Raw genomic sequence first — 26,000 nt, forward strand, 5'->3', positions numbered from 1 at the left:
ATAAGTAAGAGACAAAAGCCTCACCCTATGCCCAAACCACTTTCCCAGGAGGTGTGCCTGTCTGGTATTCTTCAGGGTTATGGAACTTTAAGAGGCAGGGAACAGAGGTCAAAAGTGTGCTAAATACCTTCATTATGACCAATTCACTCTGCTGCTGTGGTTTAATTCTGCTGGGAGAACGAGATTGGAAAGACCGTGCTGATTTAATTTGCAAGAATGAATAAAGATAAGACAAATAAGACAGTAACTGAGGGTAATAAAGCTCCAGGAGCACATAATTCACATTCTCTCAAACCTGGGCCTCCTTTCCTCGTGACTGTCATTCTGTGTTTGGAGTTGATTAAGCCCAAATAATTGCAGTTTACTGTCTTTTTCTGCTGCTGGAGTGAGGCCGACTTCTCAGGCTGGGCAGTGGGCATGCATTGGAGTTCATGAAACTCAATTGAGAGCCAAATGTTAAATTTTCTGAGCCAGTTGTTAAATCATTGGCAGCTTGAAATTGACCATGGTGGAAATATTTACACCACAGAAACTGGCAAATCAGGGCTTTTCTTTTTTTTTTTTTTTGGCCAACACTCCACTCACTGTATTAGGGTCTTCGTCAAGGGGCAAATCAAATTAAGAAGAGGAAGAAGCAAAACTTGTGGCGTCTCTCCCGTGTCTGTGGAGCTCTATTGCTGAGGAAAGAGACAGGAGGAATGCATTTCTTAGCATTTCCACAACAGCACCCTTGAGCTTGGAATGGGCCTCCTAGGTGGGGATTTTACAGGTGTACTGAAAATGGGCTCGTCACAGAGCCCAGTGCCAGGCTGGATCCAGAGCGCCTAGGGACCAGGGTCAGCTATGTACAGGGGAGGGTATCATCGGTATACACAGGGCACACCCATCCGTGCACACATGCAGGTCTTTCATCAGTGCACACAGGGATGTGTGTTGGTTAGTGCGGCAGGAGTGTGTCTGCAGGTCCCGGGGAGGGGTATTCCCTTTGCTGTGTGAATGAGCATCTGGTTAGACATGAATCCCCACTGCCTTATCAATGTATGTGATGTGAGTGAGCAAACTCGACGGTACTCAAATCTTCATTAGTTTCCTCTGCTGCTGTAATCAATCACCACCACAATTTTAATGGCTTGAAATGACACACATTTATCATCCTCAAGTACCGGAGATCAGGAGTCTCAAATGGATCAGTAGAGTTCTACTCCTTCTGGAGGTTCTAGGAGAACTTGCCTTTGTTCCCCTTGATTTTACTTGGTTGCTTTTCCATCTCCATCTTCTCGAGGCTGCCCACATGCCTTGGCTCATGGCCCCACATCATTTGATCTGATTCTGCCATCGCATCTCTTTTTCTGACTCTCCTGCCTCCCTCTTTCCCTTATAAGGCCTTTGTGATTACATGGGGCCCATCTGGAAAATCTAGGATGATCTCTCCATCTCCGGAGCCTTAATTTAATCACATCCACAAAGTCCCCTTTGATACGCAGGCTGACATATATACAGGTCCCAGGGATATAGGGTGTGGATATCTTTTGAGGGCCATTATTCTGCTTACCACAGTCTGCCCTCTGCCCTGCAAAGATTCCCATCCATCCCAAATGCAAAATGCATTCAATTTGTTCCAACATCTCCCAAAGTCTCCACCCATTACAGCATCAACTCAAAGTGCAAAATCTCACCTAAATCTCTTGAGCTCAAAAGCCCCAAATCTCATCATCTAAAACAGGTGTCTAGTGAGACTCCTCATATGGCCCATTCTGGGGCAAAATTCCTCTCCGCTTGTAAACTATAGAAGAGAGATATTAATAGTTCCCACTTTGTGTGTATCAGTAAGGGCTCAACCAGAGGAGGAGAGCCAATAGGAGATTGGAAAGAAGCGGGGCAGGATCTGGAGAGAACAGAGAGCAATTGCAGGCCCAACTCCTTTGTGCTTGGTGGGTCGACAGATCAGCAACATCGTGGCTACTACAGCAGGGGTGTTGTTGTTCTTCTGCCGCCAACTCTCGTGAGCGCACCCCTCGTAACAAGAAACACAGGAGAAGAGAGAATGGAGCTGTGCCTAGCCGAGTTGGTGCAGCCAATGCCAGCACCCTCCCAGCATTGTTGAGAGGAAACAGGCCGCGTCCAAGGGATCCCAGCCCAGCGGCCTGCCCGGTGATTGCCATGGTGTAGTTGTTGGCTCCTGCCAACGTCACTATGATGGTCATCATGTCTCCTTGCCTGCATCTCTCTGCTAGGAGTGCGTTTACTAGTACACATGGCAAGTGGGCACCCTGGGCTGGTTCATGGACTTCAGCAAGAGCCACATGAATGAGGATGGAAAAGAGCTGTCACTGAAAACATGCTATTTCATCTTGATTGGGGCTCAGGAAATCAGGGAGTCTGTCTGGGTGGGAGGAGGCTGACGGTAAGTGTGGATATACCCTCCAAGGGTGGAGACATGCACTTTTGTAAGGCTGGAAGCCTGCGTTGCTGGGACCACAAGCAATTGCAGGAATGTGAAAGGATGCATTAGGAAGAGAAAGCCTGTGGGCCCCACAGTGGGAGGCTGGAGGCCAGAAAGAAAATAGAAGAGATTGGCTATGGGAAGAGCAACCAAAGCCCAGCCAAAGCATAAACACATCTGGGTTTCTAGTCACGTGAAATCAACAACACCTCCAGATGTGTTGTGGGATGGGGTAAGAAGTAAAAGCAGATCTCGAGGCTCTCAATTCAAGGGCTGGACCTCACAGTGTGGCTCTGGTTTTCAATTCCCCTGTGCAGTCTGCAATGAGGACAACTGCATCTTTCTGTGGGACCTGGTGCTTCAGGGCTGGAAGGAGGGTGGGGTGGGGATTAGGGGGTGTCCTGGGATCCCAGTCATGCAGGGAGGGTCTGTTTTCTGGGGAATAAGGAAGAAAGTGGAGTTGAGTCACCCCCAAAGGCAGGAGGGGCTGGAGCTGATGCGCCTGGTGTCAGGTTTGAGGGGTGGAGCATGGCAGTGAATGGGAGAGGACTCGGGAGCTTCAGAGGAGCAGGTGGGTCTAAGCAGGACCTGAGGTTTCAGAGAATAAGATAGTAAATAGTAGGGCACAGGTATGAGGTGCCACCTGTGAGCAGGTGACGTTATGCTGGCAGCTCCAAGGCATGAGAGCCTGGACCTCAGGCCTCTCTCAGGCTGCCTCATGGGCTCCCTGAACTCCCAGGGGCTCAGGCCATCCTGGATTGTGAGAATGTAATGGAACACCTCATCCGGGGCTCAAGAACTCAAAGAGAATTGGGGCTAGGAAGGCCCCTTGAGCTAACCCAGCCGCATAAACTTATAGTCAGAGATACTGAGGTCTGGGCAATCGGGGAGGGCATCGGGTGCAGGGTGATGGGGAGTGACCTTTCCAAGCTCACACAGTCAGGGACCCCTACCACAGAAGAGAGACTCTCTCTCCCACCACCTCTGTCCCCTGACCAGGCCATCGCGCCTCTGGACAACATGGTAGCCCAGGTCCAACTCTTAAGAAGTTGTGTGTGGCCACTGCAGCCCAGTGCGCTGTCTCCGGGAGGCACCTGTTAAAGCTCACGTTGCCCGCAAGGGGTGAGCCGGCCCCTCTCCCATCAGCCCAGCAGCAGACACTCCTCTCAGACCAGGCAGAGATGCTGCAGTGATGATGGTGAGTGAGCTCAGCAGGTGGCCCAGGAGCAGAGCAAGCCCAGGAGGGGGCTGGGCAGCAGCACCAGGGTGAGGGGTGGGAGCCCCAATGCTGGCGGGCACAGGAGGGAGACGGGGCAGGGTGCCCAGGAAATGCTGTGTCCCAGGGGCAACTCTGCAGGGAAGAGCCCCTGGGTGTGGAATGAGTGGAGACAATTGGACCCTGCTCTGTGCACAGGCTCCACGGCCCCAGGCAGCCAGTGACCTCACTGCTCTGAGCCAGGGTTGGGGATAAGAATACCCTCTCCCGGGACTGCAGTGGGGACTGAGATAACAACCCATTTATGCCAGAGGTTGCAAGTTTTTTGTGTGAAAAATCAGACCTTGGTGATGACCTTGAGCAGTAGGATATAAATAAAGCCCACGAGCTTAGCATGTCAATAATGGATCACGAGGCATAAATGGGTAACACGCTCAGCCCAGCGCCTGATAGACGGGCTCCCTCCCCTTCCCCCGGCCAGGACTCCCCAGAGTTCAGGATTGTGGACTCTGCAGTTGCACATCTGGGCTTTGTGTCGTGCTCTACTGCCTGCTGGCTATGTGACCCAGGACAAGTCCCTCTTCTTCTCTGAGCCTCAGTTTCCTCTGCAAAATGGGGATGCTAATAGCACCTTCCTCCAACTTGTGGGGAGGACTCAGGACGATAATCCTCATCAAGAACCTGGCACCGGCCCTGGTACAGAAGACGCCTGATCAAAGGCAGTGGGTATTGCCCTGAGCTGGCGGGTCTGCAGGGGCCTTTTGGATGGTGAAGTCTGGACCACAGGAGGCGTTGTCATTCCCACAGCTATCATTCGCTCTGGCTGTCGCTTCCGAAATTCCACGTGACAGCTGTTTCTCTCTGCCCCCAATACCTTCTTTCTTACTCCCCACCCAGGTTGACAGTGTGGGTCTGGTCTGAGCTTGGTGTGCAGAAATGGATTCTCTGTGCTCATGACCTTGTGAATCCAACGGAAATTGCTATTTTCCTCTACCTGGTGGATGACAAGGGTGTAGACCTGTCAGGGGCCTGTTTTGTGTCTCTATGAGCAATTCAGGCTGCATCACCCTCCCCCAGGCTGCCCTCACCAGCGAGGGACTCATCTTTGACAATCTGGAAAAATGCAGCCAATACTTTGAAGACATATTATGTGAAAAGCAGAATTTCCACAATGTGAGCCTTTCCTTTTCTCTCCTCTTCTATTTTATTTAGATGTCAACATCTCTTACTCATTCTTCTGCCTCATGGAAGCTATCAAAAGAGTGATGATTCTAGGAATACATGAACTCCTAGAAAGTCGTGGCTCCTAAAAACATACTCATCTGCGGCATGAAATATGTCTCTGTGAGTGTGTAAACCAGGGCAGTTTCATGGGGCCTTTACTGTGCAGGGTTGAATTGTTTTGCTGCACAGCTGTCTGTAATGACCTGCTCCTAACTGGTGCTCACGGTTTCCACTTTAAACTGTGATACCTGGGGAAACGATGCAGCGTACGTGGATCTGTCAGCCCTGCGTCGTCAGGTAAAGCAGCCAGGTCGTCAGTACCCTCTCACCTGTATGGCTTCCTGGAGCCCAGGCCCCTTTTCTTAGGCCTCCATGCCCTAACTCGGATCCTGTCTCTGGACCCTTGTCCATGGCCTTTGCGATGGGGTCTTTGAGTCTTGCTCTCCCTAATGGCTTGAAACAGCCTCTTGGGTCCATCCCACTGTAGAGCTGGGCAGACAGCCTGGCAAGTGGAACAGGGCTGATTTCACAGCATCCTCAGACCTGGGCAAGAGGCCTGTGCCCTGGGTCCCACACTTTAGAGGACCCTACTCTGGCCATGCATCTCCTCAAGGGACAAGGAATCCATGGAGCCAAAGGGATGACTTGCTCACTTGGAGTCTGCCTGACACCTCCCACCCTTCCAGATCACTACCTGATACCTGGGACTGCAGCATTCCCTGCCCAGATATCCCAAAGCCCACTTCCTGAGCCCAGGTGGGTCTCATCCCTGGGTCCATCCTCCTGAGGGTGGCCTGCGCTGTGAGTGCGCACCCAGGCCTGAGGAGTGGCCAGCTGTTTGTGGGGGTTATGAAAGGAGTTAGAACACGTGCACTGGTGTCTATGTGCATGTGAGCCCCTTGTGGTGTGGGAGGGACCTGGGGTAGGAAAAGAAGGGAGTGAGTCAAGATGGGACCAAGGCTGGTTCTCCCTGCACCTCTGCAGCTGGGGTGGGACCCCAGGGGGCCTGAGAACTTTAAATTCAAAACTGGCCTCCTAGATTGTTATAAAGCTGCATTTGCTAAGGAAAAAGGGTAGGACATCTTTTATTCACCAATGTGTTGGTTTGGTTTATCATTTTAAATATTTGGGAATGTGGATGTGCATTTGTGCTCTTGCCCTGGGCCCCCTAAATGTCACTGATGGCCAGAGCACCCACTGTGCACAGACACTGTGCTTGATCCTGGGGGTCAGCTGCAGGAAACATCAGCCACCTCCCCCTTACATGATTAAGAGAGGGGGAGTCAGGGCGGCCTCCCCTGGCCTAATCTGGTTGAAGGGCAGGTGGAGTCCTCATCTACACAATGCTCCCCCTGCAGCACTCACCAAAGTACCTGTTCTGCCTTTGAGGGAGCAGTTTTTGCGCTGTGCAAGAGGGGCACGCTCTGCCTAAGTGCGAGTTCACTGATGTGCTCTGGAGAGAGAGGGGCCTTTAAGGAGGTGGGGCTGGAGAAGGTGGTGCTGGGTTTAGGGACTCCTGTCTCCTCTGTTACTTACAACCACCCTGGTCCTACCATCCTTCCCACATTCGGGTGAGGGCACCTGCCCCAGGCCACAGGGTCAGCAAATGCTCCTCCCTCCTCTGACTCAGACCCAGGAAAGGGAAATGACTTGCCCAGGGCTGCACCCTAGCGTAGTGGAGAGTCAGGATGGAAATCTGGGCCCTCAGCCCATGAGAGCTGTGTTTAAAGAGGGTTTGTTTATCCTGGATCTCAGGGTCCCTGTGGCCTCTGCACAGAATGATCGTCACTACCTGTGCTGGTTGATTTGCACATCAGTGTGACTGGGTTAAGGGATACCTGGAGAGCTGGGAAAGCATTAATTATTCTCAGTGCTTCGGTAGACACAGCCTGTGCCTCTTCTTCTGAAAGGGAACTCCAGGTGGTTTGGCATTTGATTGGAATGAGTGGGCTGCCCCAGGTGTGCCTCTGAGGGTGCTTCTGGAGACTGGCATGTGAGTCAGTGGACTGAGTGGGGAAAGTCGGCCCTCAGTGGGTGGAGGGGTGCCATTCACCTGCTGAAGGCTCGGATGGAACAAAAAGGCAGAAGAACGCTGAATTCTTGCTCTCTTCTGGATCCGGGATGCCCTTTTCTCCTGCCCTTAGATGCCAGAGCTCCAGGCTCTCGAGGCTTTGGACTCCAGGACTCACATCAGCAGCCCCCTGGGCTCTTAGGCCTTTGTCCTCAGACTGAGAGTTACCCCATTGGCCTTCCTTGGTTCTCAGGTCTTCGGACTTGGGTTGAGCCATGCTACCCAGCTTCCTGGTTCTCCAGCTTGCAGAGGGCCTATGGTGGGGCTTAGCTTCCATCACCAAGTACGCCAACTGCCCTTAAAAGTCCCTTTTCCTCTCTCTGTCTCTCTGTATAGATAGATAGAGATACATAGAGAGACAGAGAGACCTAAATGTAGATCTATCCCCCATCAATTCAGCTCTCTGGAGAACCCTGACTGAAATACAATCCTAGAAATGCTCAGGCCTGGCCAACCCCTGCCAGGGACATGGGCAACCCCCTCCTGACTTTGGCTGAATGCATGGAGTTTGAAGGCAAATGAGGGCTGCTGAGACAGGAGCAGAGAGGTGATCACACACAGGCCTCATGGCGCTTCCCTCTCCCAGAGCAATTCAGGATGGACAGATCCCATTTTCTTTTGCCGGAGAGAGAAGGTGGGGGATTGGGAAGTTGGCTTCTGGAGTGGAGGTGGGACTGGATGGGTGCAGTGACTGCGACAGGGGCCTGAGCTGAGCAGATTCAACATTCTGGAGAAAGGGAGAGCAAATAGTGGAGCACAGCAGGGCAGCCAGTACAGCATGGGGTATCAGGAGGACTTCCTGGAGGAAGTGGTCTTTTAGCTGGGACAATGATCAGGGGTAGCCAGGCCACAAGGAGAGGAAAAGGCTCCAGGCACAGCCACCAGCCCCTGCAAAGGCTAGGAGGGGACAGTAAGTGCCATAGGTCTGAGGAGGTAAAAGGGCCTAGCAGAGTCAGCCTCAATAAAGATGAATGGGACAGCCCAGAGACAGCTATTTTACCCAGTAGGAATCTAAAGCTCAGAGAAGGTCATGGGCCTGCCCCAGTCACACAGGAGTTGGTGATGGGGTTGCTGGGCTGGGAGCCCTCTCCCCTGACCCCTGGCCGGCCTCTTTGGCCTGGGTCTTTCTCTGCATCCTGAGCTACCCCAGCCTCTATCAAGCTGATCCTTTTTCCCTCTTCTCCACCAATTCCTTGTTCACCTTCCGCCCTGGTGGCTGAGACCCTTTCTCAATATCCAGCCAAAGGGGTGAAAATAATTGATATGATTTAAATAATAAAACAATCGCTGCTGAAGCATCTGGGCCAGAGAGCTGGGAGCAGCAGGCCAGCTGCAGACACGTGTCTTCACCTCAATGCTGCCTTCCCTGAAATGAGACCTCAGAGGGGCTGACATGAGGCCCTGGGTCCAGACAGCCCTGCCACGAATCTGCTCTTCCCCGACTACACGAGCCTGGGTCTGTCTTCACTTCTGCTGCGTAAAGTGGAGCCCACCGTGCGCCCCACGGGAGTGGTAGCAAGGCCTGAAGATGTTGGATAGCCCTGGCCCCAGGTGCAAACCAGCCTCTGCCCAGGGGCCCTGGTGCTCCAAACCCCAACCGGCAGGGAGTGCTGTGAGCACAGCAATGCTGGTCCTGCCCTGCTCAGAGACCGGGCGCTCACTACCTCCCCAGGCAAACCTATGTCTCTGTGGCTCTCTGCCGATGGGAGCAAATCAATGCAATCCCAACCCCCACTCCCCGCCCCCCACACACACCACCAATTCTCCTGGCACTGACAGGCCTGACCGTTCTCTGACTCCCTGCCCTGCACTCAGGGAGGATGGGGCACTGGGCAGAGACTTGGGTTCAAGTCTGAGCACTGCATCCTCTGGGAGCTGCTTCCCCCTCTGGGCTCACTTCCTCATCTGTACAGTGGGGTCATTGTCCCTACCTCGCAGGCTTGTTGGGAAAACTCAGATCTATAGAGGATGCCTGAGCTCCTGATACACCCCCAGCACCAGGCTGCCCCATTTTAGCACAGTGCTGCCCCTCTTTACTTTCCCCCACCATCTCTGTGTGAGTTACCTTGGAGCCTGGATCTCATCCTCAGGGAGCTGGTCCTTGCTCTCTTGATCCTCCCCATGGGAACTGAGCCCCCTAAACAAAGTTTAATCCACCTCCTACAGCCTGAGGTTCATTTTTTTTTCTATTTGTTATTTGTTGAAACAACTCCCAGCTGAGGAGAGACCACCCCCTAACCATCCCATCAGAGCCAAGAGGCAAAGCCCAGCCCCATGAAGGTCAAGGAGAGGCTGAAGTTTCCATCCGGGACTCTGACCCACTATCACTTTCTGCACCGTGGATTTTTCTCTAAAATGTAGCACAACCCAGCCTTTGGCTATCTCTAAGGGTAGGGAGAGGTTTGCAAGGAACAAATGAAAGAAAAGCGAACAAAGGGGGCTCTGCTCATTAGTGCTTAACCTATTGACATTGAATATGACCATGATGTGGTTGGAGTAAGATTTACTATCTGACTATTGATTTTATGTTCATCTCCACTGTTTAGTTTCTTTGCTTCTTCTTTCTTGCCTTCTTTTCAGTTAGTTGAATCTGTTTTTTTTTTTTTTTTTTTTTTTTTTTTTGAGATGGCGTCACCTAGGCTGGAGAGTAGTGACACAATCTCGGCTCACTGCAACCTCTGCTTCCTGGATTCAAGAGATTCTCTTGCCTCAGCCTCTGGAGTACCTGGGATTACAGGCATGCACCACCACACCCAGCACATTTTTTTTGTATTTTTAGTGGAGATGGAGTTTCACCATATTGGCCACTCTGGTCTCCTGACCTCAGGTGATCCACTTGCCTCAGCCTCCCAAAATGCTGGAATTACAGGTGTGAGCCACTGTGCCTGGCCTGAATCTGTTTTTAGAATTTCATTTTTACTTACCTATTGGCATTTTAGCGATAACTCTTTGTATTTGTTTTTTTTTAATTTTTTAAAATTTTTATGTGATTGATCTAAGGATGACAAAACATGTCCTTAACTTTCCACCTTGCATCTGTATAGATCTGCTTTCTGTCCTCTCTCACTATGCTTTGAGTTGTAGCTCTCATATGTATTATTACACCCACAGACATTAAAAACTCCACAATGCTTGTAGGGATTCTGCCAAGAGATCCGCTGTTAGTCTGATGGGCTTCCCTTTGTGGGTAACTCGACCTTTCTCTCTGGCTGCCCTTAACACTTTTCCCTTCATTTCAACCTTAGTGAATCTGACAATTACGTGTCTTGGGGTTACTCTTCTTTAGGAGTGTCTTTGTGGTATTCTCTGTATTTCCTGAATTTGAGTGTTGGCTTGCCTCCCTAGGTTGGGGAAATTCTCCTGGATAATATTCTGAAGAGTGTTTTCCATCTTGGTTCCATTCTCCCCGTCTCTTTCAGGTACAACAAACAAATGTAAGTTTGGTCTTTTCACATAGTCCCATATTTCTTGGAGGTTTTGTTCATTTCTTTTTACTCTTCTTTCTCTAACCTTGTCTTCTTACTTTATTTCATTAATCTGATCTTCAATCACCGATGCCCTTTCTTCCATTTGATCAAATTAGTTATTGAAGCTTGTGCATGCATCATGAAGTTCTTGTGCCATGGTTTTCAGCTCCATCAGGTCATTTAAAGTCTTCTCTACACCGTTTATTCTAGTTAAGCATTCGTCTAGTCTTTTATTCAAGGTTTTTAGCTTCCTTGCAATGGGTTCAAACATCCTCCTTTAGCTCAGAGAAGTTTGTTATTACCGACCTTCTGAAGCCTACTTCTGTCAGCTCGTCAAAGTCATTCTCCATCCAGCTTTGTTCTGTTGCTGGCGAGGAGTTACAACCCTTTGGAGGAGAAGAGGTGCTCTGATTTTTAGAATTTTCAGCTTTTCTGCTCTGGTTTCTTCCAGTCTTTGTGGTTTTATCTACCTTTGGTCTTTGATGTTGGTGACCTACAGATGGGGTTTTGGTGTAGATGACCTTTTTGTTGATGTTGATGCTATTCCTTTCTGTTTGTTAGTTTTTCTTCTAACGGTCAGGTCTCTCAGCTACAGGTCTGTTGTAGTTTGCTGGAGTTCCACTCCAGACCATGTTTGCCCGGGTATCACCAGCAGAGGCTGCAGAACAGCAGATATTGCAGAACACCAAATATTGGTGCCTGATCCTTCCTCTGGAAGCTTTGGCCCAGAGGGGCAGCCACCTATATGAGGAGTCTGTTGACCCCTACTGGGAGATGTCTCCCAGTTAGGCTACACGGGGGTCAGAGACCCACTTGAGGAAGCAGTCTGTCCATTCTCAGAGCTCAAACGCTGTGCTGGGAGAACCACTGCTCACTTCAGAGCTATCAGACAGGGACATTTAAGTCTGCAGAAGTTGTCTGCTGCCTTTTGTTCAGCTATGTCCTGCCCACTTGACCCAGCAATCGCATTACTGGGTATATACCCAAAGGATTATAAATCACGCTACTATAAAGGCACATGCACACATATGTTGTTTGCAGCACTACTCATAACAGCAAAGACTTGGAACCAGTCCAGATGTCCATCAATGATAGACTGGATTAAGAAAATGTGGCACATATACACCATGGAATACTATGCAGCCATAAAAAAGGGTGAGTTCGTGTCCTTTGCAGGGACATGGATGAAGCTGGAAACCATCATTCTCAGCAAACTATCACAAGGAATGAAAACCAAACACTGTATGTTCTCACTCATAGGTAGAAATTGAACAATGAGAACACTTGGACACAGGGCTGGGAACATCACACACCAAGGCCTGTTAGGGGGTGGGGGGCTGGGGGAGGGATAGCATTAGGAGAAATACCTAATGTAAATGATGAGTTGACAGGTGCAGCAAACCAACATGGCACATGTGTACCTATGTATCAAACCTGCGCATTGTGCACATGTACCCTAGAACTTAAAGTGTAATTAAAAAAAAAATATATATATATATATATACACACACACACACAGAAGAGATTGGACCAATAAAAAGCAAACAGAAAAAAACTCCACAATGCAATATTGTATTGCTTCATTTTAAATAATCTAATGTATCTTAAATAAAATAAAATGAGAAATAGCATTTTATATTATTTACCCATACATTTATCATTTCTCTTTTTTATTACTTCCTTGAATATTTGAATTTCTGTTAACATTTTCCTTCAGCCTAAACAACTTTCATTAGCATTTCTTATACATTGAGTTAACTAACAGTTAAGTTCTTAGCAGTTGTATAGCAGTTCTGTTCAACAGCAGTTAAGATCTACTACTATTGCTTTTCAGTGATATTTTTGCTGGGTATAGAATTCTGTGTTGTTTGTGATTTAAATATGTCATTCCAATATCTTCTGACCCCCATTGCTTCTTATTGAAAGTCAGCAACCAATCAACATGCAAGAGTTTCTTTCATCTATGTAATGTGTCATTTTTCTCTAACTGTTTTCAATTTTTTTAATCTTTTTTCTTTTTTTTCTTTTTTGGTTCTTAGCAGTTTGACTATGATGTGCCTTGGTATAATTTTCTTTGCATTCATCCCAGTTTGGGTTTGCTGAGTTTCTTCAATCTGTAAATATCTGTCTTTCACCAAATCTGGAATTTCCTCATTCTTTCTTCTGCCTTCAATTTTTGATTACATCATCTAGAAATTTTTAGAATATTATATTTCTCAGTTCTATAATTTTCATTTGGTTCGTTTTTATAGTTTTTATTTCACTGTTGGGATTTCCTATCTTTTCATTTGTTATTCTGAGAATATATATATTTTACAGCCTTTAGTTAATAATAATGCTTTAAAATTTGTGCCTGATAATTCTAACATTTGGATTATTTTAAGATTGCTCTTCATTGATTATTGGTTTCCTAATTTTGGTTCACATTTTTATATTATTCATATTTCTGATAATTTTAGACTTTATTCTGGACAGTATGAAAGATTTTTTGTTTATTTGCTTTTTTAAAGATGTTGGATTCTTTCAAAAGAGGATGATTCCTGTCTGCTGGTTCAGGGGGCAGGTGCATGAGCTGGGGCAACAGGAGGCCCTTCCTTAGCTTAGGGGCCTGTCCAGAAGCAGCCACTTCCTAGCTGGGTTCTCAGCTTCCACTACTTCCACATTGCAATTTGTTGCCAATGTGGCAGTCCAGGAATATTCCTAAAATATGTAACTGGTTACTTCTTCCCTTTCCCTGGTCTTTCTTGCCTTGCTCTATGCCTCTCTTTCTCTTAGGATACAAAATAGACCTAATATATTGATCTGCACAGCTCTGCACTGTCATATCCATTCTCTTTCCCTTTCTGGGATAATTAATACCTAACATGTCCATCTCCATCCCCACCAATTTCCAGATTTTCATGTATCTTTAGTCTCCTTTGAGTGACACCCTTCTTCCTGCCACAGGGCCTTTGCATGGCTGTCTCCTCTGCTGCAATGCTCCCTTGACCCCATTTCCCCAGCCCACTTCTCACTTTTTAATCTCAGCTCAGTCATCCTCCCCTCAGGGATGTCCTATCTGACCTCCTATGACATGACAGTTCCCCTATCAACATGGCTTTATAGCACTTCAGCCCTCTCTTTCATAGTAGTTATGACAGTTGAAAATTCACACTAATTTATGATATTCTGTGGCATCTGTCTGTCTGTCATACTAGACCTATCTACCCCATGAGGTCAGAGACTATGTTGGTCTTGGCTCACATGGAAATCCCCAGGGCCTTGGGCAGTCAGGGGATTGGCCTCAGCAAAAGTGACCCATCTCTCAGTTCCAGGCTTCATTTCCCTTTAGATATTTGGGTTGGTCCCCTGAATTTTGCTTATTTTAGGCAGACCCTCTCATTGGAAGGGATAGAACCCAAGTAGCTTAAGCATCTTTTCCGCAACATGGAGAAAGCTTGCCTGAGAATGAGGTCAGCACAGAGGAAACTGGAGATAAGAAATGGAAGGAAGGAGATAGAACCTCAGGTCCAGCCAGAAACCAAGTGAGCTCTACTCCCCATACTTTCCAGTTACATGAGTCAGCAAATGTAATTCCCTGTACCTGAAAACATGTAACATTACTTTTACAGAAACAAGTGTATGACTCCATTAAGTAAAGCTTCCAAGGCAACCAAAAGAAGAACTACAAATATAATAATAGCTGAAGAAGGGGAGATGGACTAGTATAGAAATAAGCATCACAGCAGGAAGTTAGGAGACAGTGGTACAAACATATTATTTAACTTTATGAGGGAATGAGTAGGAGACACAGCTAAACAAACAAAAATTGGTTACTTCTGAGGAGCAGAAGTCAGGGTGAGAGGTTCAAGGAGCCACTACTTTTTATTATCAGTCTTTGTCCTAATATTTTTCAAACCATATGCATGAACTATATATGTATGAAATATACAACAGTAAGGTTGGCACACAACATAATTTCAGTTCCTTAAGTTGACTCAGCTGAAAGAGCACATTTAAAAATAAAATCTCATACTTACAACTAAGAAAGTTGAATATTAAAAGCCATATACTTTATTTTGTTGAAACCACAGTGTAAAGTTTAATAACAGAACCTGGAATCACTTTCTTTCTGGTGCTTACAGGAAGTATGGCTTGGTCAGGGGCGGTGGTCATCAGAACTTTTCCAGGGAGGGTTTTCCTTGGAGGAGGCTAAGCAACAAAAGCTGGGCTTGGCCCCTTGGCAGGGGTCACCTGAGACATTCCACTGCCTGAGGGCTCCTTCCATGACCCCCATAAAGGCCCATCAGTGACCGAGTGTGAGTAGTCTTGAACCTGCAGGTGGGTATCCCAGAGTTGGTAGAGACAGAAATGGTGGTTATTAGAGGAGTGAGGGGAGGGGCGGGCAGTCAGGTCCCTCACTGCCACTCTGGCCTCCTTCCATGGAGCTCAGGCAGCCTCTGGCAGAGACCACTCCATGCCTGCCTTTCTCTGCAGTGGCCTTCCTGGCACCAACTCACACCCGGGTGGGTCTCCTGGGGCAAGAGCAGTTACTTTAAGGCAATTAGGACGCTGTGGGGACTGAGCTCCATGGGACAGGGACGAGGGCCCACTCTCTAGTCATGCTTTCTTACTGATTTTCTCCTGGGATCAGAAGAATCTTCCCAATTCATGCTCCTGACCTCCCCTCTCATGCCAGGCCCTCCATAAGCCAGCCCTTCCCTCTTCCCCTGAGAAAATGAAAAGATAAAGCTGAGAAGCCCCTCCCTAGCCCCTCAACTCTGAGTTTCCATGATTCTGGAATGGACTGACCATGGGAGTGGAAATCGCACCTGCCTTCTTCAATCCTCTATTCCCATCGGAGCGCAGGGCACAAATGGAGCATTCAGAAAGCAGTTATTGAATAAAGTAATGAATTCTAGCATTCTATAATTCTAAGTGTATATGCCTGTGATTCTAAGAGTCTATGCCTGCGATTCAAGAATTCTAAATTGTTATTACTGTTCACCAAGGATCCCAGTCCCGAATGCCGACAGGGCCAGGGGCCAGGCAGGGAACTTGTGTGAGTGAAACTGGACAGACAAAGCGCAAATGCACAGTCCCTCAGCGGGTGTGGCGGGGTTCCCATTGGCCAGCACCCTTGATCGCCTCTAGCTCCGCCCACGGCACCGCGTTCCCCCACGCACCTGCCCACAGCTCCAGGCATCTCAGCCCCAGGCTTTGCTTCCCTTCTGGAGTCTGGCTCTGACCCTTTATTGTGGCTTGTTTTAGGCAGAACTTCTTGTTGCAAGTGGCAGAAAACAAGTAACTTCAAGGAAAGCTAGACTGGGAGGCCCACATAATGGGAAAATACCCGGAGGGGAGTGGACTGGCTTCTGCGACAGCTGAAGTCAGGGGCTCAAACCGCTTCCCTGGGGCTATGTCTCCTTCCTCTCTTCTCTTAGCTTTGCTTCCTCCGTAGGAAGGCTTTCTCCTCACTGTGGAAAAGATGTATCAGAAAAGGCCCCCATGGTCCTTACAGGTTGGAGTTCTAGAGAAGAGGGACTGTCTCTCTCCAAGTGCCCACGTCAAATCTCAGTGATGGCCGCGGCAGTGCTAGGGAGTGAAACGCTCACATATCTTCCACATGGCGTGGAGAAAACAAGGGTCTCCCTGCATGCCTGAAGCACCCCCACCCAAACTCACACAAGATGAGAGTGAGTCCAGGGGGCTGGTGCCCCAGCTACTCTATCCAAGCACCGTGGGCAAAGACAGATATACAGGCAGATTGAGGAGGTGGAGACAGACATTGAGAGTAGGGGGAAAAACGCGACTGTGCCTCATCAGCCTGGGCTGTCTGCATGGTGACAGGAAGAGAAAGGATTACCGGAAAGACTGGAGGCTGGACTCGACCCCACCACTCTGCCCTAGCCCCTGCAAAAAGTAATAACCCAGGAGCTCTTCAGGCTCTCAGCCTCTGATAGGCTGCCTTAGGGGTGCAGACAGAATGAATAAACAACAGAAAAGTGAGTGCCTTGTAATAACCCAAGGTTGGGCATGAGGCATTTATCAATGCCAACCAATCAGACAGCTGTCTGTAACTGCAGCAGGCAAGTCACAGGAGGAATCAATCAGAAGCAGCCTCCAGTCAGATGGTCCAATCAGATGAATTCATTTGTTCAGCCAATCATGCACTGAGCACTGATAGGCACTCCTATTAGGAGATAGTTAGCTAGAATTGGGGCATCTCTAGCTTCTCAATGACCCTGAACCTCCACAGGCTTCCCCATCTCCCTCACCTTGGAAAACAGCCTTTCTGACAAGTTCAGGGCAAAATATACTCCTATGGGCACCCCCACCTCAAGGCACACAGGTGGGGTACTGCCTGACATTTTAGTGCCACTTTGATAGATACTTGAGTCATCAAGTTCATCAAAGTTGTCAAAATGTTATGATCTTCCTGAAAGAAGTGATGAATGGAATCAAGTCGATTAAATATTTCTCATGTTCCTCAGTATATCACCGTGAAGTCATTCCTACTGTCTCCATGAGATCATCAGTGGGTCACACACAGGTTGAGGCACTCCTAGGGACCTTGCTCCAATTGTCAGTGTCATTCAAGGACTCTGAGGGCTTAAAAAAAAAGTTTTACTGCAGTAAAATTTATGGACACAAATCTGCACATATTTAAAGTGTACAGTTTGATAATTTTGACATACGTCTACACCCATGAAACCATCACCATAATCAAGATAATGATCATATTCATCTCCTCCCATTTCCTGTTTTCTTTGTACCCCTTTGTCAGCCTCCTACCCTTCCCTCAACTAAACTGTTTTCTGTCACTGTATGTCAATGTGCATTTTTTAGAACTATAAGTGGAATTATAGAGTCACTCAGCATAATAATTTTAAAGTTCATTCATGTTGATATGTGTGTCAATAGTTTGTTCCTTTTTACTCCTGAGCAATATTCCATAGTACAGATTGCCACAATTAATTTATACATCCACACATTAGTGGACATGTGGAACTGTTACAAATAAAAATGTAATGAATGAAGTGTAATGAAACATGTAATGTACAAGCCTTTGCTTAAGCACGTGCTTTCTTTTATCTCAGGTATATACAGAGGAGGGGAATGGCGCTGTCATATGGTAGGTGTATGTTTGACTTTTAAAGAAACTGTCCAAACATTTTAAAAAATAATTGTACAGCTTTACATTCCACCAGCAGCCTACGGCAGTGCCTATTCCTCAACATCTTTGTCAAAATGTGGCATTATCAGTCTTTTTAGTTTTAACCATTTTGGTGGGTTTGTGACTTCAACTTCTATTTGCCTAAGACTCCTGATGTTGAGAAACTGTTATGTGCTAATTTGCTATTCATACAAGAGGACTTCAAAAAGCTCATGGAAAAATGTAATTAAAAGATAAAAATAAAAACATAAACTGTATCTCTCAACATAAGCTCCATCAAGGTCAAGACAGTTTTGAAGTGATAATATCAGCCATCTAGTCCATCCTTTAAAAACTAAGGGTCCTGGGAATTTAACCATGTCAATGCGGTCTTTTTTACATTATTAACTGAAGGAAAAATTGATGCACTGATTTTTTTAACATGAAGAAACAGAAAGAAGTAAAAAGGAGCCAAATCAGCACTGTGAAATCAGCACTCTTGCAAAATTGCCTGTTTGATGAAAGGAATGAGCAGGAGCATTATCATAGTGAAGAAGGACTCGCTGATGAAGCTTTCCTGGCTGTTTGTCTGCTAAGGCTTTGGCTAACTTTCTCAAAACACTCTTATAATAAGCAGATGTTATTGTTCTTTGACCCTCCAGAAAGTCAACTAGCAAAATGCCTGAGCATTCCCTTCCCACCAAATGCTGATCTTCTCTTAACCAGTCCACTTTTGCTTTGACGATACCAACTCCACCGCTTGGTAGCCATTCCTTTGATTTTGCCTTGTCTTCAGGATCATACTAGTGAAGACGTGTTTTATCACTTATTACAATTTTTTGAGAAAATGATTCAGAATCTTGATCCCACTTATTTAAAATATGCATTGAAAACACTGCTCTTGTCTGCAGCTGATCTGGATGTAACAGTTTTGGCATCCGTTGAGTGGAAAGTGTGCTCAACTTTAATTTTTCAATCAGAGTTACGTACATTGAACACAATTGAGATGTCTATAATGTTGGCTGTTGTTCGTGGTATTACTAATTAGTCCTCTTCAATTAGGGCATGAACAAGATTATTTATTTCCTTGCAAATGTACATGGATGGTCTGCCATCTTAGGTTCATCTTCAACATAGTCTCGTCCTTCTTAAAACAAGCCATCCATTTGTAAACTCCAATTTCTTTGGGGCATTGTCTCCACAAACTTTTCATAAAGCATCAACGATTTCACCTTTCTTCCACCAAAACTTTGCCATAAATTTAATGTTTGTTCTTGCTTTAATCTTGATAGAGGCTCTTTTCAAACTGATGTCTTATCCCTCTTTGTGCCTGACACTAGATCTTGTTCAGGCATGTTATAACAAGTTAATACAAGTTTTTTTGGTGCAAAAAAATTTAGAAATCCGTGCATCGATCTTTCCATGAACTTTTTGAAGACCTCTTATGTATCTTATTTAATAAAGTGTCTGTTCAGATCTCTTGCTCATTTTTTGAGATGTTTGCCTCTATATTGTCAAGTTTTAAAGGTTTGTTATATATTCTGGATAAATTTTTTCACTGAATATACGTTTTGCATATATTTTGCCAAACAAAATATGTTTTGTACAGTCTATGGGCAACCTTTCCATTTTTGTAAATGTCTTTGTAAGGCAAAGTTTTTAATTTTGATGAAATCCAATTTATTGATTTTTTTCTTTTGAAGTTTTTGCCCTATTTAAGATCTTCAATTTTTTTTCATTTATTCATGAATTCCCTCACTCTTGTATAAGATATTTACTTAGCATCTATTATGTGTTAGAAACAGGGAATACAACAGGATGCTCTCCATTCTCACAGAGCTTGTAGTCCATGGAAGTGACAGACAGAAATAGATATAAATATCTATTCCAACTTCGAGCCCCCTTAGCTCTCAGCCCTCCATGGCTACCCTTCACACTCAGAGGAAAAACCAGAGTCCCAGGCGTAGCTCACAATCCCTCCCCCATGCCCAGATCTACTCCTTTCCCCCTGGGGGCCTCCCTGTGACCTTGTTCCTTTCTCCTCTCATCTACTCACTGTGCTCCAGCCACACTAACCTCCTGTCAATCTTCAAACAAACTAGGTCTATTCTGACCTCAGGGCCTTTGCACTTGCAGTTCCCTCTCCCAGGAACATGCTTCCCTCAGCTGTAACCAGGTCTTGTTCCTTCTCTTCGTTTAGGTCTCAGATATCCCTGAAGTATCATCTATCCCAGGTCATCACTTTCTGGCACTCTTGATGCTGTTTTATTTTTCTTTATAGCCCTTATTACCCCTGACATTGTTTATATATGTATTTGTTTATTATTTGTCCCATCTTCACACCATATACTAGATTTTATAGGGCAGGGGTTTGGCTATTCTCCTTCCTGCTCTATCCCAAGGCCATAGGATATTTGGCACATCATAGATCCACAGTAGTAGCAAATGAAGCAATTGGAGCCAGGCACTTCTGAGTTAAATCCCAGCTTCTTTTTTCCCTCATGGTGTGACCTTGGATTAGATCCTTGACCTCTTGGAGCACAATGTGTCTCATCTGTGAAACAGACTGGCTAATCATGTCAGACTCACAAAGGGGTTGTGAGGTGGTCAAAAATTGAGGCAGGCAAAGTGCCGAGAGTGGGTCCTGGCACATAGAATAAGCTCTAGAAATGACAGATATAATTACTGCTGCTACTACTATTATTATAATGGTAGTAGAGAGGGACTTGGTGCAATTACTTTATTTGATTATGCAGAGAAAATGTCGGCGTTACAGGACCAACAGGTTTTTTGCTCATTGTGCACGAATAGACCAATACACTGAGAGAGCAAGGTTTTCAGCAGAGAAAGAGTTTAGTGATCACTGGGTAGCCAAGCAGGGGGATGAGAGGAACCCTAAAATCCGTGTCCTCAAGGTGTTCTGGGCTGAGGTTTTTAAGGGGACCATAGAGGGCAAGGGGCTAGAAAATTGGGGTCATTGATTGCAGGGGGTAAGTGGATGAATTCATCAGGATGCAAAAACTGCATTCTTTGGTGAGTCAGTGTTCTGTGCAGGAGACACGCGAGGGGAGAAGAAAAGGCACACACACAATACCTTTAAGGGTAAGCAAGCTTTATTCCACGTAAATGGCAATGCAGATATAATAAGCAAATGATATAATAAGCAAATTAATATAATAAAAAAATTGATATAATAAGCAAATGATATAATAAGCAAATTATAATGGGAAGGGGAGAAGGGAAAAGATATACACATATATATACACACACATATATACACACACATATATATACACACACATATATATTTACACTCACCAGACTATGGAAGATTTACCACCAGTCTGGGAAGCAACAGCCTGGGCTCCAGAGTCGGCCACTTGTCTGTGCGCACACGAGGAGAGGTCTCATGAAGGTTCAGCGCCGTCTGGGACCCCAGCTCTTTCTGTAACGAGTTGTTTGGCATGAGGCCCAGTCACAAGGGTCTCTTTGCAACTGGGCTCAAGGAACACAAAGAAGGTCAACTTGTTTTTGTGATTGTCTGTTGTTTTTTAATAACTCACGTATAGGAATAGATTGAAATAGAGATTTCTCTGAAACAGCACTTGGATGAATGCCTCAAGGAGCTCACACAACCTGTTCCAGCACTTGGTGACCATTGTTTGTGTCCATGTTCAATTGAGCTCAAATTTAATATTTAACTTAGCCTCCACAGTCAGCTCCTTGTGGGTTCTTTAGACCAGCTGATGTCAGTAGTTTCATCAGCATGCAGGTCCTGAAAGAATATCTCAAATGGTAAACTTAACGTTTCAAAATGCTCAAGTTGTTATCTACAGAGCAGTTAAGAGGGACTATAACCTAGGTTCTATGCAATTCTGGGCAATAGGCAGCAAACAACTAGGAGGGAAGTAGGTCAGAGAGGAAGCTGACCTAACGATTAATGCTGAATGTGCTGCAAGCTTGGTTTATTTTCATCTCTCCCCCTCCCCTTTTTCCTGATTAATTTCATAAAGTTTACAGGGACAGTTCCATGGGGCCTGGGTTCTGAGATATAAGGGCTCACCAGTCTGATAAGGAGAGAAGGGCAGATGCAAAAGCAGGGGTGGGTGCTTGCCTGCTGTGTCCCTGGCTGATGTTTGTGCCTCTGCATGAACTGTGACTCAAGGTGCACCATGGGGCTTGGTAAGTGTTTCCAGCTGAGAGGGCCCCTTTGTGTTGCTAAGGAGCCCTCTTGGACCAAACAGAGGGCAGGCTGGAAGAGACAAGCTTGAGGGTAGAGAGGCTGGTTGGTTCATGGAGTTTTGGTGGCAGGAGGGCTCAGCTGGAGGACCAGGAAGGGGCCCAGTGATCAAGTTAGTCCACGATCCGCTCAGGAGAAGCAGTCAAGTTTGTGGATGTGATGCTGAAATGTCCTGGCTACTGAATGTGGCTCTTTCAACCTGTAGCTAACGTCAGACTCCTTCCACCTAGGTAGCGCCCTGCTTGCAGATGGGTCTCAGTGGATGAGAGGTTGGAGAGATGAGAGGGCTGGAGAGTCAATCAGGGCATTCATTGCCTTCACAGCCCACATGGGTGTCAGGAAGGAGCGTTCTGTCCACAAATCATGGCAGCAAAACCTGATAAGACTAGAGAACTTTCCTCGCCGCAAGAAAAACAAAGGGAGATGTTTGTTACCATGACACACTTATGCTTTCAGGAGACAACGTGATTATTTTCCCAGTTTTGCACTGGAAAGGAATGAATGGAAGACTCACCTGCTGTGACATTCATATCCTTCCCCAGGCACTAAACAATAGAATAGACTTCCAGGCCAAGCTCACTGGTGCCTGAAATCCCTCCGCTGGAGCTCTGGCTTGCGGCTTTGTTCTTCATAAAAATGCAAATACCTCACAACAACCATGTATTCAACAAAAATAACTTATGTTCATTCATTCTACAAATATTTACTGGGTCTATTCTGTAAAGTAGACAGTAGCTAGAGGCTGGGAGTAAAGAGATTAATTAAGACTTGGCCCATAGTTTCAAGGAACTCACAAGCTGCATGTGTGTGTGCCTCTGTGTGCTTATTTGGGGGCTGGAGAGGGCAGACATGACCTAGAAACACAACCGTAACTGTTGCAAGTGACATGATGGTTTTGGGTACAAGAAGCCTTGGGAACCCCCAACAAGGACCCAATTATGTGTGACTTGACATCACACTATAGATCTAATATGTCAGGGAAGAAAAAAATACCAAATGGAGGGTATAGCAAGGGCAAATGAATGGAGTCATGAGCCAGTATCAGGGAGGGGAACTACACACCACTAAGCAGCAGGCTTGGCCATAAGGCAGGACATGGAGATGGCTGGAGCAGCGGGGGGAGTTCTGACTGACTGGATCATATTCATGATCTCAGGTGATGCTGTCTGTCTTAGGGCTTTGCTGCCTCCCCAGCCTCCATTTCACCACTTTCCACTAAGTCCTCCAGACCAACACTGTGCTCTCCCTACGTGGCCTGAATGACCCACCCTCAGCTCCAGGGCTGGATTCTGATTGGCCTAAGACATCAGTCTATCTTATCCTGCTGTTCAGTGATTGGTTAAGGGAATGGCACATGACCCAGTTCAGACCAATGAAAGAGTTGGAGATGTTTGCTGGGGGTTTCTGGGAAAAGGGAGCCACCTTTCTCTTCAGAGGGAGCTCCCAGAAGAGGCTGTCTGTTCTGGTCACTGCCGAGTGAGGGTGTGATGGGCCTGCAAGGAGGGCAGCACCTGAAGAGAGGAGAGAATGCCAGAGAGTTGGAGCCCAGGCCTGAACCTGGGGTCAAAGCTCTGTAGTTCTCTGTCAGCTGTGCCACGGACTTCCCACATTTATTCAAGCTGGCTTTGTTTGATTGGTTTTTGTTTTGTTTTGTATTCTGTTACTTTCAACTGAAGAATTTCTGATTGGTCCAGGGCGTTTCTTGAGGACAAAACTTGATAACATTGGACAAAGAGAACAGCCACTAGCTGCCTAGAACCTGGTGGGGAATGGCTATTGGTCAAGTCTGGCTTATCCTGATCTCATCTCCATTCACAATTGTCATTGTGAGAGGTGAAGCCAGCTGGACTTCCTGGGTCAAGTGGGAACTTGGAGAACTTTTCTGTCTTACCAGAGGATTGTAAAATGGACTAATCAGCAGTCTGTAGCTAGGATTATAAAACACACCAATCAGGGTTCTGTAGCTAGCAAGGAGATTGTAAAATGTACCAATCAGTGCTCTGTAAAAATGCACCAATCAGTGCTCTGTAGCTAGCAAGAGGATTGTAAAATGCACCAATCAGCACTCTGTAAAATGCACGGATCAGCAGGATCCTAAAAGTAGCCAATCGCAGGGAGGATTGAAAAAGGGCACTCTGATAGGACAGAAATGGAACATAGGCGGGGACAAATAAGGGAATAAAAGCTGACCACTCCAGCCAGCAGAGGCACCCCACTCAGGTCCCCTTCTACGCTGTGGAAACTTTGTTCTTTGACTCTTCACAATAAATCTTGCTACTGCTCACTCTTTGGGTCCATGCCATCTTTTTTTTGTTTAGACGGAGTCTCGCCCTGTCGCCCAGGCTGGAGTGCAGTCACGTGATCTCAGCTCACTGCAAGCTCCACTTCCCGGGTTCATGCCATTCTCCTGCGTCAGCCTCCCAAGTAGCTGGGACTACAGGTGCCTGCCACCACACCTGGCTAACTTTTTGTATTTTTAGTAGAGACAGCATTTCACTATGTTAGCCAGGATGGTCTCAATCTCCTGACCTAATGATCCTCCTGCCTCGGCCTCCCAAAGTGCTGGAATTGCAGGCGTGAGTCACTGCACCCGGCCCCGGGTCCATGCCATCTTTCAGAGCTGTGACACTCACCACAAAGGTCTGCGGCTCCATCCTTGAAGTCAGCTAGACCACAAACCCACCAGAAAGAATCAACTCTAGACACAATTGTAAGTTGGGATCTTTCTGCAGAAAACATTACCTGACCCTTAACGCTAGCCTGGCACCTGCATAGCAAGTCCTGGTTGGGCAGCCCAAGTTTCAGGAGCCCTGGGCCCTGTCCCAACCACACCCACTGCCTAGCTATGGAGCCTGTGCTGAGTTATACCCATTCTCTGGGTCTAGACTGTGATTCATCCATCAGCCCCTAGACTGTGAGCTCCCAAAGGGAAGGGGCGATGTCCAACCCATCCCTATGGCCCCTGAACCCAGGACAGGGCTGGCACAGAGCATGTGTCAGTAGGGCTATTGACCGATCATTGTGGGAGCTGCACATTCCTGCTGTAACCTCTCAGGACCAGGGTCATGTGTGATGCTGACAGGGACAGCTATAGTTCCATTTTTCCACCCAGAGAGCCACCTGGAGCCCCTGGCTCAATACTAGAGCAGGAGGAAGTCTCACAGGACTAGATTTTGCATGCAGGCTGCATGGCAGAGGCTTTAGCTTGCACACAACCTCTATCTAAGATTCACTGAACCACAGTGAGGCTATAGAGTGAGGGAAATCCCTAAAAAGCTCAACCATTTACTCTCTAGCTGCAGCTGACTTGGGCAGTCAAGGTCAGGAATTCTCTTCTCAGTTTCATACAGACAGTGATGAGGCACCATGCATGGGGATAAGACTCAAAGGGTAAAATGAACCAAGCCTAAGTTTATTCTTTCAAAATAGCAAAGCCAGCACTCTGCCCTGCTGGATGATGTGGGCTGCAGTTCGGTGTGCTCAGAGGGAGAGGACACAAGCCTGTATTCACAGGCAGGAGTAGACGAGCAGAGAAGGCAAGAGTGGAGAGACCCATGACATAGGTCAGGGTCCCAAGGCCTGGGCTAGGCTGGTGATCTCAATCCTGTCTCTAGCCTTCTAGGACTGGAGTTCTTCTCTTGCGAGCATGTAGGAGGCAGATAAAGGTGCAGAGTGAGGGCCTGAGTTGTACTCGATCATCAATTCATTGGTATACTCAGTCATTAATACATTTACTAGCATCTTCCAGCCTGGGACTTCAAGTTGCTAGTCTGGAAAATGGGCAACGAACAGGGGAATACATGGAAACATATACTTATGTATTGTAATAAGGGCCACAACAGGAGACATGATGATAAGTCAATTGTAAATGATTAAAAGATGTGCAACAGAAAGGGTGAGGAGGCAGGGGGATGAGTTAGTTGATGTTTATCTTTGCATATATCTTAACCCTCATAATAACCCAATGTGTCAAAAAATGTGTCAATTAAAAGACAGAGATTATCAGATTGGATTAAGAGAAGACCCAACTGTATACCACTTACATGAGAAACACACTTTTAATATAAAACCACATATAGGTTAAAAATAAAAGGTTGAGAAAAGATATACCACACAAGCATTAATCAAAAAATGTCAGAGTGACTGTATTAGTCCATTTTCACACTACTGTAAAGAAATATCCTAGACTGGGTAATTTATAAAG

This window comes from Piliocolobus tephrosceles, chromosome 1 (genome assembly GCF_002776525.5).
Source record: "Piliocolobus tephrosceles isolate RC106 chromosome 1, ASM277652v3, whole genome shotgun sequence".
In the NCBI taxonomy this organism is placed as follows: domain Eukaryota; kingdom Metazoa; phylum Chordata; class Mammalia; order Primates; family Cercopithecidae; genus Piliocolobus; species Piliocolobus tephrosceles.